This window comes from Cydia pomonella, chromosome 3 (assembly GCF_033807575.1).
Source record: "Cydia pomonella isolate Wapato2018A chromosome 3, ilCydPomo1, whole genome shotgun sequence".
Taxonomy (NCBI): domain Eukaryota; kingdom Metazoa; phylum Arthropoda; class Insecta; order Lepidoptera; family Tortricidae; genus Cydia; species Cydia pomonella.
Genome location: NC_084705.1, coordinates 22,577,670 through 22,592,150, shown reverse-complemented (window position 1 = coordinate 22,592,150; position 14,481 = coordinate 22,577,670). Strand labels below are relative to the sequence as shown.

The 14,481-nt window shown below is 34.4% G+C and overlaps 1 protein-coding gene across 6 annotated transcripts in view; it reads left to right on the top strand.

Annotated features, from left to right (window-relative positions):
• The window catches only part of LOC133516310 (dorsal-ventral patterning tolloid-like protein 1), a 134,532-nt gene that overhangs the window by 51,886 nt on the left and 68,165 nt on the right, over window positions 1-14,481 (top strand). For 2 of the 6 annotated variants that reach the window (XM_061849183.1, XM_061849182.1), the window contains exon 1: window positions 1,526-1,674. The exons of 2 other annotated variants lie outside the window; for them this stretch is intronic. The gene's annotated coding sequence lies outside the window, so the exon portion shown is untranslated. Of the gene's footprint in view, window positions 1-1,512; window positions 1,675-14,481 lie in introns of those variants that run through there. 2 more of the 6 variants (XM_061849181.1, XM_061849180.1) reach the window with 2 other exon arrangements.

Sequence of the window (14,481 nt, the reverse complement as noted above, 5' to 3'; positions counted from 1 at the left end):
CAATAACTACTAGTTAATAACCCGCGTACTAAGGCTGTATTCTGGCAGCAATAACATAGAACTGAAATTTAATTCACCATTTAAATCGGTAAGAACCATCAAGCGCACCAAAGTGTCTGATTAAGTGACGCTAGTTTACACTGAGATTTATTTCATTCTTTTTAAGTAAGTAAGAGGTACTTATAGGGTAGGTAAGGTAAGGTAGGTAGGTAAGAAAGAATATGAACCCCCGCAAGAATGTGGGATAACTTATTAGTCATGTGTCTGAAATCTCAGTGAAACTTTAGCAATGCAGTTAGCAGGTTTACTTCCTTTGTTAGAATAGAGCGTGGTGTCCTTGAAAGGAAAAGCGTGGCAGTGTTTGCGTGAAGAGGACTGGCTGAGTTGTTATCTACAACTAACTTGCGGCATCGAATGTTATTCACACTTTGTAGGGCTTGTTTGTTTTCTGTGGACTTTCATTTAAGGGGCGGTTCGGCTTTATTGTTGTGTGGAAAAATCTTCAAAATTCATGATTGCCTTCTTTTACTTTGAAACTAAGATTCATTTGAGGAAACAGATACGTATGTAATAAATAAATTTATAATAAATTTTTGGTACAGGCTTTTATCACTGACTGTACATTTCTTTCCACAGGCAACTAATTAAATGCATCGAAAAAAATTCTAAAATCCCAAATACAATTAGGTTGCGTTGTTTTATTTCAGTTTTAATATCGACTCATTTCATCTTACCATGTTATGAAAAATCCGAGGCTTGCTTATCTTATAAGGACATAAAAGGACAAACCCACTCGTGTGTGGATTTACATGAGCATAAGTGTAAAAAAAAAACATTAGGTAACATTAGTTTTTGTTCGTCAAGCAAAAGATGTAATCACATGTGGGTACAAACGTGTTTCGTTAGAGGTCGTGATTCGCCAAATCCCGGCCATTCACGTTAATCCCGCGCCGCCGGCGCCGGGCCTCCTCCCAGAGAGTTAACACTAAGCTTCCTTACGGTGCCAATTTGTTTGTCTTTACTTCGTTCATGTAAAATCTCTTTCTCGGCACAAGTGTTTAATAGTCAAAAAGTTTTTAATCCGAACAAAATAGAAAGTTTCCAAAATCCCGTAACAGCAATCGCTTAATTGAAAGTCCTTTTTTACACCAAAGGATCTGGGGCAGCTGTTGCAGTATATGCACGTAGTTTTACTACTAAAGTAACAGTGAAAAACCATAATCACTTATGTGTAATAAATTACCTCTTTTCGGATGTTTTCGAAACCTTAAAATAATGCATGTAGGCGGGAAAAGGTGTTTTCGGCTAATCCATCTCGGAGGCAGATGGGGGTTCAGGCCGCGGCGCGGCAGTACCCGCCAGGACCCCGCGGGCGCCGCACCCCGCCGAGACCAACTGTGGCACCAGTCGTGTATTTGCCAGTTAAAATAAAATATTCTTTATAAAATTACAAACGTACTCGTGACTTACATTTAAAATTTATAGAATTTTTTGTAACGTTCGTATAACAAATCGATTTCAAATAATAGTAGTTTTAGATAATTATTGCGGTGTACAAGTTATATATAGTTGTTATTTGCTAGTGTTATTGTTAAAAATAAGGGTTTTTGTTGATCTAATGTTTAATTAAACCGGACTGTAAGTACCTACCTACTTATTTGGCACGGCACTCTGGTAAATATTTGTTTTTATTTATTAAAAAAATGGATACTTCTTGACATCTTAGGTTGTCTTTCACATACTGGAATTAAGAGGACGATTAAAGTTTTTATAGGTATATCAATAAAAACTAGATTTGTACAGTACAGTTTGAAACTTCGAGCTCATCAGTACCTATATAAAAATACTTAGTTTTTTACACCAAAAAAGGATAAACAATCTTTACGCATCTATTTATTGAAAATCACTTTTGAAAAATAAGTCATAGCAAGTATCTAACAATTGTATAACAATGTATGATCATCCACATTACTTTGGTTTTATACGTAATAAATACCTAGTTACTATTTTTAAAGCGTTTTTCAATAAAAAAGTACGTTAAGCTTGGTTACCCTTTCTCTAATGCTATAAAAACGAAGTATAACTTTGAGGTAATATTTTAATTAGTTCTTTTGATTTGGTAGTAATCCAGTAGCTTGATTTTACCTACAATGAATTTCTAAGATATCCCATGCCTTAAGCAAAATAGATTAACAAGTTATAGAGAGAGAATTACTCATTATTTTGTATGATTTATTCTCCATATATATTTAGGGAATTACGTCTCCAAAATAATATTAATAGGAAAAATCCCAATAAGGTGGAGGTGGTGTCATGGTCGCAAAAAATCGTAGAATAAGGACAGCGCACGACTGGTGGTTGTCGTTATAGATACCTTGGGGGAGCCCTTCTTCAGAAAGTAAAAGTCTTTCGACTGATATGTAAATTTAATGACTAACCAACTAAATGTTCAACCTAGTACAAGTTCCAGGACCTTCATAAATCAATCAAATCCTACTCAATTTTCATTTATAGTTACCTAATGTTTTTTATTACTACCGTAGACAATGTTCAGTCATATCTACATATTGAGTATTGACGTGATGGTTCCAATTTAATTTGCTGCTCCACCACATTCGGACTAGGCCGGGACAGCAGCAAGATTGACTGTCAACCCTTGTCACCACTACTATTGACAAATTAGGAATTTTGCTCCTAGACTTGGTCAATATTAGATCGATTTAATGAACGAAGTAATGGTATACTTAGATTTAATTTAATAACAATATAAATATATAACAATATCAGTGAAATACGTCTTATAGACATGTTTTACATAGACGGGGCAATTGGGCCGTTGGAGCTAGGTTTAGAAAGATCGATGTCTATTTTCGGGAACCTATAATTTGCAGTGTTTGTTTGAAAAAATTACAAGGCATTTTACTAAATAAATGGATACATTTTGAATGCTCACCACTATACGTTTTAGTTCAATCTTTTGTTTGTTAATAATGCTCAGTGGATTATTTCTCTTTTTATAAATCGCAAATTCTAAAATGAGAGATACGAATAAGTTTTACCGACTTTTTAACCAATATATAACAGATAGAATTAGATTTATCCAACCAGTACCGTTATGTCATTTTTAAGGAAACAATACTTGTACTTACGGCGAATTGTTTTATATCTATATAGGTAAGACAATTACGGGCACCGGCGAGGGCCCTCGGCCTTGTCCAGCGTGTTCTTAGCCTGCGTTTGTTCGAGTCTTCGACTAATGAGACCCGGCAACTAAACAAAATGTCAACATAAAATTGTACATCGTGGTGTATTTTTTCGCGAGAAGTTAAGTGACAGGAGTAGAAGGAGAAAAATTATCACAGTTACTAAATATTATATTAATGAGAAATCTCAAAGCAAAGTCGATTTTGAAGTTGAACTCGGAATAAGATCAAAACTGTTCTTTTGCAGTATTTATTTACAATTTCTCTTTTATTTTAATATCAGAGTCAGAACTAATGAAATTCGTATAAGGTAATTTTACATAATAAAGCTTTTTGAATACGTTAGGAGGCTGAAAAATCTTCGCAACATCTAAGCTAATCAGTGCGTTTAAAATTATTTAAAATACCTACTTATTAATATCGCAGTAAACTTTTTGTTGCGTTCGTACTCGTAAGAAGGTATTAATCAGTAGGTTAAATAATAATGCTTTATACAATACCAGTTGTTACTGTAAGGGCCCGAACAGGTGCCGATAAGGCAACATGGGCTTGGGCAACATAATATTATTTCCATTATCAACAATTGGTACTCGAATCTATCCTGTTTAATATAAGGTGAAGGTAATCAAAATAATGGGCTTCAATGGCGTTTGATATAAACTTATGGTTTAGGTACTTAATTAACCTTTCGTTATGAGGTAATTGCTTTTCAGACGTATTACTTAGTTGAAATTAAAATAGTTATTTGTTTTACAAGGGGGCGAAGTTGTTGTTTAATCCCTCGTGCTAATATTGATACCCGAGGAAGTGAAAATTCCAAAATTGAACCACGCGCGTAGTGAATGGTTTGAAAATGTAATCTTGGGCGTTGCAACGGTTTCAAGGCACGAGGGTTAAACAAACTTTGCCACTGAGTGAAACACAAATTTTTTACCACACCAACCCAAGAATAATACATACTTACTTTAAAAAATTACAAATCAAATCCAAATGAAAGCTATTAAATTCAAAATCATCACTTAAAAGTAAATTCCACCAGCCAAGAATAAGGAAACAACTCAAAATTTCCATCTAATTTTTTTGCCACTCTTGTACCTACTCATCATCAGCCAAAGTCAACTAACAAATAAAATTGTTGGTAAACTGTATTGAGATTTGTTTCTGAATAGGTACGGCGTCATACTCCTCATAGCCTATTAGTTATATTAACGGCGTTAGTATAATTTCGGTCGTTAACAGCAGGATTCGCTAACCAATAAATCAATAACATTTGTGGATTATGCTGGTTGGAAGTAATACCAGACCTTATGAGCAGTTATCGGGGTTTTGGATGCCACTGCTGCTTATTTAATGTCGCATATTTTATAATATTACTAACATTTAAGTAGCATTTTTTTGTTTTTTGAGGACCTGTCTGGCCTAGTGGGTAGTGATCCTGCCCATGAAGCCGATGGTTCCGGGTTCCGATCCTGGTAAGGGCATTTATATGTGTGATGAGCACGATTATTTGTTCCTGAGTCATGGGTGTTTTCTATGTATTTATTTAAACTTTGTTGCACAAAGTACAAAAAATATACACAAATGGCGGACTTAATGACTAATGCAATTATCTACCAGTCAACCATCGGGCTAAACAGAGACATGTAAAAATGGTGCAAAGAGAAAGAAAGATGATATTTATTACAACTATCAAAAACAACTGAAAAACTTATCTATACTATAAGATATCTTTTGGTATATTATCGTTCCGTTTGTGACGGGCTTAATAGGTACCTCGGGCTTCACGATGCACTATGCATATTATAACTATTTCAGTTTGATATACCGCGGTGTGGCATCCAAAGCCCCAGTCATTGCTGATGAGCGACACCAAAACCGCTATGCGACTCATAGCGCAGTTAACTTTAATTGACCATTAAGGACTCCAAGCGCACTGTGACTAATATTAAATCAAAAATGTATTTTTTAAATTGTTAATGCGTTTTCTAGTTTCTTTAAAATACTTTTAACATTACCTATCCACTAATTTATGGCGGCGTTTTTATACTACTTTGAAAAATTTATAGGTTATTGTTTATATTCATAATGTTCATATGCACATACCACGATTATATTACTTTTGTACTTACCTACACCTGTTTTATCTTAATCATTATGTACAAACCATTCGAGTTTTTATTGGAATTTTTCATTTGATTTAATTTATTTTTAGCATGCTAAAAGTATGTAGCATCACAGTGATGACCCTTGCATACTAGTCACAGATAACATTAATATACAGATAAAATAAGTAAATATTATAGGACATTCTTTCTATTGACTGAGTCCCACAGTAAGCTCAATAAGGCTTGTGTTGTGGGTACTTAGACAACGATAGATATAATATATAAATACTTAATTTACTTAAATACATAGAAAATACCCATGACTCAGGAACAAATATCTATGCTCATCACACAAATAAATGCCCTTAACAGGATTTGAACCCGGGATCATTGGCTTCGAGGCGTCACTACTCACTAGGCCAGGCAGGTCGTCAATAAAATTGCAATAGAACATTCAATAAACATTGTGCACATGCACACAAGATTAATTCAAAAATAATTTCTCATAATAAATACAAATATAAAATCTAGCCCTAGGGAATATTACGCAATACTCTGCGTAGGGGGCGCCACTAGCACAAACAGAGGGCTTACTGCGAAACACGAAAATCGAAGTTTCGTTTTGTGTCTCTCTATTACTGTCATATATTCGAACGATAGAGAGGCAGATAACGATAGTTTTTTGCGTTTCCTTGTAGGCCCCCTGTAAACAAGACGGCCTTGATGCATCGTATTTATTCGTGCCCATCAGAGGAATATGTTAAGGTCGCCGTTGTCGGATACGACATGGAGGACTATATATATTCGTAACAATATTATCTGTGAAAACTTCTCAAAAAACTGTTTCAGGCATAGTATGTATATTTTACTCTACGGCTTACGATTTGTGCTAGTGCTGCACTCTGGCGGCAGAACATTGCAGTAATACCCTATATTACATTAACATTATTATGTTAATTTATTTAAAATTGTGATTCTGATATAAATAGCTATAGTGTGTCTATTAATTACTAGTTTATGCTGTTTACTTGACTATTGGTGTCCTGACTTCAAAAAATACCTCATTAGAAAATGTAGATGTGTGCCATTCATCCTCGGTCTATCTACTTTTTGTTTCTTATTCATATATAATTTTGGCTAAGAAATAGGGTAACAGCACCAGTGGCCAGCCAGGGACCAGTAGTCAGCCTTTTAAGTCGTTTATTGGTCATAAATATCTGGTATATTCGATTAAACAAATCGCGTGTAGTCAAATAGGAGCTCTGATTCCTTATTCGTTAATACGTAACGCGGCAGGTGCGGTGAGGTATCGGGGAGAGGAAATATACTCGTTCATAAAGGTGATGTTTGTTGACGAGAGCTGGAGTGTCATGTCCGCCATATTTTTTACTGCACGTGGTGTTCTTTTAACGCGTGAGAAAAAATATATTTTAATATAAAAAGTTACTGTTTTTGTTAATGATGGGTTTATTGGTTAGTTTATCTATTAAATTGCGTTATATTTAAATAGAAATATCAATATTTAACTTATAAATTGAGGAGGTTGACCACTGGATACCACTTTTTTACAAAAAATCCCGCGGCTGACTTTCGGGTTATTAGTTATTTTTTTATTTTCGATCAAATGCGACCGTTAGGACCGTTACATTTACATTTTCAAATTTAGTTAGGCATGTCTCAGTCAATTTAAAGTAAAACCCAGTAGTCAGCCGCATTTGAAATAACGTTTTAATGCGGCTGACCACTGGGTTTCACGGATCCAGTACTCAGCCATTATCTTCCTTGGTACGTCGCTGCCAAATATTATGAACTTTAACTCATTTAAATAAGGTTGAAAAGTGTATACATACTTTTGTTGAGAAATATTACAATATCTAACGGACCCCTGCACGGGTTTCACCAGCATTTAAACCGATTTTAAAAATAATGAATTATATTCAATAAACAGATTCATTAATAAAAAATAAGAAGATAAATACAGTGTTTATTAGTTTGCAAGAATAATTTTAAGTACCTATGGCCTACAAATTTCGTGGCATGAGAATTGTACTTATAAGAGTATAGGTACCTAGACCTACCTATACTCTAGCTTCCTACCTAGGAATGATAAATATTATAATATCGTTAACTTTAATACAAATAATAGTGTTTTTTATTTCATTGTTATTAATAGTTTATAAAGGCTGAGTACTGGGTACACAAAGGCTGCTTACTGGATTTTAGAGGCTGACTACTGGAGAAAAGTGCCATTTTTTGTTTAATCTTAATTATAGATATTATAAAGAGGATTGTTATTTTTTGACATACTTTATTTCAAAACTATAATAAACACTTGATCTAACCATGTCATACGTTTATTTATCCGACTAATCCTTTAGAAACGTCGAGAGTACAAACTTTAAAAATGCGTTATAAGGCTGACTACTGGTGCCTTTACCCTATGTCATGTTACGTTTCGAAAAAATACACTGGAACTTCATTGAGAAAAAAAAAAACGTTTAAAACAATTGAAAGTGCATCAAAGTTTAATGCTTTAAATTAAACAATTCCATATGAGCCTATAAATAATAAATAATAATAAATATTATAGGACATTATTACACAAATTGACTAAGTCCCACAGTAAGCTCAATAAGGCTTGTGTTCAACAAAACAGTAAATTTTACTGTTCCGAAAAGACAGTAAATTTTACTGTTTTGAGTAGTTAAAATGTAGTGACTATTCGTTTATTTTTATAATTTTTTCAATACCTAGAAATGTTCAAAAAGTTAACGTTTTTTTTTATGGAGGATAGGCAGGCGTTTGACCACGATCACACCTGATGGTAAGTGATGATGCGGTCTACGGTGGAGCACGCTTACCTATGAGATACCTATTTACTCTAGCCTTGAAGAGATTCAGATTGTACTCACGTTACTGTTTTTCAAACATTTGTTGATATTGTATGATCTGAATCTTAATGAAAATCACTTTAATGTGTACTCAATAGATCATATTTAGGGTTCCGTAGCCAAATGGCAAAAAACGGAACCCTTATAGATTCGTCATGTCCGTCTGTCTGTCCGATTATGTCACAGCCACTTTTTTTTTCAGTGTAATAGTATTGAGAATATATTTTCCAAACAGGAATAAGCCTTACTTAAGAAAGTTATAGTGACGCACTTTGCGTTAATTACCCACCACTGAGTGCCAATTAGGAGTAAGAGACCTGAGGACACGGTTTATTGTTAATAACCGTTTCGTTCATAATTTCACTCAGGTTTATGGAGGCGGGCTCTTACCGTGGCGCGTTGCGAGCGAGCTACGGAGAAAGGTTTCTTAATAATAGAGGCCGTACATAATGATCATAGTTTGTGGTTGAAAACACAAAAGCCTACATTATAATTTGGGGCATCGTTGTTTGAAATAATTTACATCATTTAAAACCTGTAATGTGATAATATGAAGCATGTAGTTGTATAAACTACCTATACAAAACCGCGTAATAGCTAGAGGGGCTTCATTTAACTTTTTTTACCGATATAGGAGTAAGTGGGGTACAGTGGAGTGGATCAAGGGTAACGGTGGGTCTTTTGTAATAACTTTGCTGATATTATTTGTACGGAGATAAGCGCTCACGATGTTTCCGCTCATACGTCCCTCAGTGTGCCTAACTAGTTACCATCTCAGCTTCAGGATTAAAATTAATAGTGGCGAGCACTGACCATTCAATAGTACTAATTATTTTTTAATATTTAAAAAAAAGTCGTTGTCATTATGGCTTGTGATTAAAAAATCTTTTATTATATTACAAATATTTTTATATAATATGAAAAATCTATTTATTATCTTATTTTAACCTTAAACTGAATAATATATTTCTGAGTCATTTCAAATTGGGGCATCAGACATTTGAAATTGGGGCACAGTGAATGAAAGAAGAATCGGATATGAAAATTATAAGTTTTCTTTTATTTATTTATTTATTTATTTATGTTCAGGAGAACCAACAGCTTTAAACTTACAATAGGACAACAAGATTAATACAGAGAGCCAATTACATATATTTATTTATTATTTATTTATAATATTTATTTCTTTTAGGAAAAACGTCGCGAAACTGGAAGCACAGCACTATTATAAATCTCCACGCAAAGAGCGAAATCCCTGTTATTCAAATAGTTTCCAGTATGCAAAAATAATATAAAAATCATAGCACACTAAAAAAACATAATCTACAGATATGTTCACAATTTTGCAGATATATAACTAAGCATAAGGGGTGTACCGAAAAAAAACTGTAAACTTCAAATGAAAAAAACTGATGCGATTGAGAACAAACTAAGGTTTTTAGCATAACACTAATTAAAAGCGACTTTTAATTTAGATAATTGTCAATTTATTGTTTATTATTTTTTCTGTAGGAGTGATAGGCAGCTTCATCCTAGCGCATTCAGTGGCAGCTTTTTACGGACCCGTTTTTCATATTTGCCTGCATCAGCCCGTCACCTGCTGGTATTGTTAAAGTTTTTTGACTGTTTCATTCTTCTATTTTAATACACTTTTTATTTGAGCCCAATAATAGTTGAGAGAACGGCACTGCAGGACGTTTGGAGCTCTTACTGTATTCTATGTCAACTGCCAAATGCGATTTTTGTACGAAGGAAATTGTATGATTTTCGACTTGGCCTAGAATTAAGTAGCACACATTTTCTGTAACTTTAGCTATCCTAACCTTTGAACGAAGAACTGACCTGACTTTCATCGTAGTTCGTTGCACTTTACCCGCATATCTCACCAGTTTTTACGATAATTATGACAGATATGCATCATTAGCAATCTTTGTGATGGGCCCAGGATCACTTGTTCCTAGAGATCTAACGCTTCGAAGCTTCTGTTCAAGAGACAACATATTATTTATTATTAAATGCACGAAACTTCGAGGTAATTTTAAGTGTTTCGAGATCAGGCATGTAGGATGTTGCAAATTTTCTTGCTATTTGGAAAATACCAATTTTCAGTGATCTCTTATATTTGCCGGTGTAAAGTCGAACAGCGTAAAACCAGATTTTTTTATATATAGGAACATAATATAATAATAAGACTTTTTATTGTGGTAAGAAAGCCGTAGTCATCTTGCTTAGAAATTTACGGTTTTTTTTCGGTACAGGCCTTATTTTAACGGATAAAGGATGAGACAATGCAGCAGCTAGCTTTCACCTCGTTTAATCGAACGATGATACCTACATTGTTATCCACACATAGTCCATGTAATTCTTACATTTTACCTAACATCAAATGAGGTAGTTCTGTTTTTTTTATATGTTGATAGTGATGAAATGGTATTAACAATTACAAGTTTTCGACCTCAAAAGCCCTTGGGATCATTGAAAAGTACATGAAAATCGATTACATTTTAGGACTTTTTTCAGTTGTTGTATTTTTTTTCCACCAAAATCTGGAGTTACGGCAAAAGTCACTATGAACACTTTTAAGAAGAAAAAAATTGCAATTAATTGACTATATATTTTTCTTAGTAAGCCAAATAGTTCATAAGATACGGCTTCTCAAAGGTTTGTAAAATTTTGAACTAACTGTAACTCAAAAAAGGTTATACCAGCAGCCGTGGTTGCAGGAAAGCCGGACTCAAATGCTCAGCGGTTTGCAACTACAGCAATAGTCAATAGTGCGAGAATATACAGGACCGGAGATGTTTGCCGACATTGAAAAACCATTCATTGATAATCCACCATCAAATGACAATCTCGACCGGCCTGATTAGGTTGACGAAGAAATGCTACTACATACGCTGGCCCCAAAAGGAGTGTTGTGGATTCAGAGGACAAGCCTGATTCATCAAAGATATACAAGAGATACGAGTTATAACAATTTCCCTCGCTGTACTGTATATTATACACACAATGATCCGAAGGGCTTTCGAGGTCGAAAACTTGGATTTGTCATTACTATTTCATCATTACCAATATGTATAAAAAACAGAACTACCTCATTTGGTTTAAGGCAACACCTCTTTTTTGGTATGATTTCCATGTATTAACATCAGTATCATGTATTATCAGTGGATTTTTTCTACCTTTTTAACCTTTTTTTCAGTTTCCTTACATCTATTTTTAGGGTTCCGTAGCCAAATGGCCAAAAACGGAACCCTTATGGATTCGTCATGTCTGTCTGTCTGTCTGTCTGTCTGTCCGTATGTCACAGCACTTTTTCCCAAAATTATAAGAACTTGGTAAGTAGATGTATTCTGTGAACCGCATTAAGATTTTCACACATAAATAGATAATAAAAACAATAAATTTTGGGGGTTCTCCATACTTAGAACTGAAAATCAAATGGATAGGTCTTCAGAAATTATATTGAAGTATCTAATATAATTTTTTTCTAATCTGATTAGTTTGCGTGAGAGATACTTCCAAAGTGGTAAAATGTGTAACTTCTAAAATAAGAGAATGATAAAACTAAAAAAATATATGATGTACATTACCATGCAAACTTCCACCGAAAATTGGTTTGAACGAGATCTAGTAAGTAGTTTTTTTTTAATACGTCATAAATGGTGGCCGCTTTTTTCTCATTAGATTTAAGAGTTAGATTGGTACTTTAGCTAATAGGATAAGATAAGAACACGATACAATGACGTGAAAATGGCGCAATTACAGCTCTTAAAAAAAGGATCCACTATACCCCACTTTCCCCTACCTACTTTTTCACTGAATCTAACATAAAATAAGTTGAAGTAATCTTCTTATAGAAATGCAATGAAACATTTGTAAATATCGTGTTAACAGTGTTTACAACAGCTATATTGCTGCTATATAATGCCCTGGTCAAGCGTTCCGAAGACTTACACTTAAGGCGTGGGTGCCTGTTTATATTCTTGAGCCTCAACTTGACCTCTTTGCGGGTGCTAACGGCACCTCGACTTTGCTTACGCTTTATTGGTTTTCTGTGGTCGTGGAGTGATCGTGAAAAACAAATTAAAAACGAGAGGTCGTCGGGTAGGCAATGTTTTAAAGATTTTTTTAATTCAATGATAACAAAATTTAACAAAACACTTCTTCTTCCTCGCGGTGTCCCACCACGGCTCAACTAATTCCTAGAATTGGCGTAGGCACTAGTTTTTACGAAAGCGACTGCCATCTGACCTTCCAACCAAGTGGGTAAACTAGGCCTTATTGGGGTTAGTCCGTTTTCCTTACGATGTTTTCCTTCACCGAAAAGCGACTGGTAAATATTAAATGATATTTCGCACATAAATCCCGAAAAACTCATCGGTACGAGCCGGGGTTTGAATCTGCGACCTCCGGATTGCAATTCGCACGCTCTTACCGTTAGGCCACCACCGCAATATATGTAATAAAATAATTTGATTTGTTCCCTAGTTGAAAACAAAACGATATTTTCTCTCTATCACTCTTTCTCATTAGTGAGATACAGACAGGTAGCGTTTCGTTTCTCTGCCAACGGTTGTCATGTTGGTTAGGCCCCTGATCTCCTAATATTCAAGTCTTGTTTAATTAGGCACAATGGTTGACGAGTTGCGGAAAATGTCCTCGAAACTAACTAGATTCTGTTTCAGTGTATACCTACGAATAGTCTAATAGCTGGTAGGTATCTATTCATAAATTCAATCTAACCAATTTCCTAGAATAGAAAATCCAAAAATTTCTCAATGTTGTTAGCTCAGTACTCACTTATGGTTATGAATAAGCTGCTCTAGATTTAATTGGTCCATTTATATCATAACTGGGAACTGGTGATAAGATCTTTAAAAAAATCTCTTGATTCGTTAAATTACAGGCATTGAGGACTTAATAAGTTAGATATAATCTATAATGCATGCTGTTTTTATTTTATAATATTAACTGATGCAAAGCGGCAATTGTCCCGATGGGATCGGGTTGGTTGGCTCGATGGAGGTCATTTTACCTATAAATGTTTAATTTGCCTACCAGTTATTTGAGTTCTCGGTAAGCGTTTCTTTTTTTGGCAGTGGTTTTCAAAATTGATCATGATCGAAAATATCATTAAATACTGTAAATAAAACAAGAAATAATAAATGACGAGTGATTTCATGGGGTTGATCGTTTATACGATCATTTGTTTTGTTTCACTCTCTCAAGAGTATGAAAGAAACTAATGAAATGAATATAGCACGTAATATACATATGTAATTAGTGAATATTGTCATGGTCCATCTCGTCTAGAACTCAATCGGTTTCCCATATTGAATATATTTCGTAACGTACTTTCATATGTAGGTATATTCGTATCACGTACGAGTCAATTTGTGAGCGCCTGTTGCCGTTCAGGAGAGATTATATGTTTACTTATAGGCAGCTACAAATTATTAAACCATCACATCAATAAGTCTAATGACTTGCGTTTATATAACATGTATAATTTGGGTTCCTTAAATATTACTCTAAGCTAACAAAATGTCTAATTCGAAGAAGATCAATCTGTAACCAGGAAACTTTTGGCAAACTTTGCAGGCAGAACTCATGTGTATTAAGTCAAGCGGTTCTCATTAGATGTTACATTTTCAGCACGTTTTATTTTGTAAACAAATCGCAGTGGGCTTCTAAACAGATTAGCTTTCACATATATTATATATTTTCCGTGCCCAAAGGTACATGGATACATTGGTGATACAAATGCCCACAATGTTGATACATCTGAAAACACTTCGAGACCGGGATCTGAACCTTGGGTACAGTTTTTTATTTATATGTTTTATTTTCTGTATATGAGCTAGTGACTGACCCTGTCCGATCTTTCGAAATCGGAATGACGATTATGTTCTACGAAATTAATGTAAAATTTTAAAATGATTATTGAATTAGACATATGATTGCTGACGCATGTGCATGACTGCGCGAAATGCCGGCGGCGGTTGACCGCATCTGCGCTGGTTACGGACGTAATGATATTACGACGGCAATCGGATCGTGGAAATTTGTGCGGCCCGAAAATATATCACATTAAGTTTTATTGTTTAGCATAGATCCATCTTCCAGGAAGTGTCTTATATCTTGTTTTATAAAGTGTGTTAATTCAACACGAGCGATAAACTAAACCAGATATATAGATATACATTTATCCGTATAATCATTAATTAAGAAGTTTTTTTAAGTTACACTTAATTATGACCCCGTAATTATTTTTTGAAA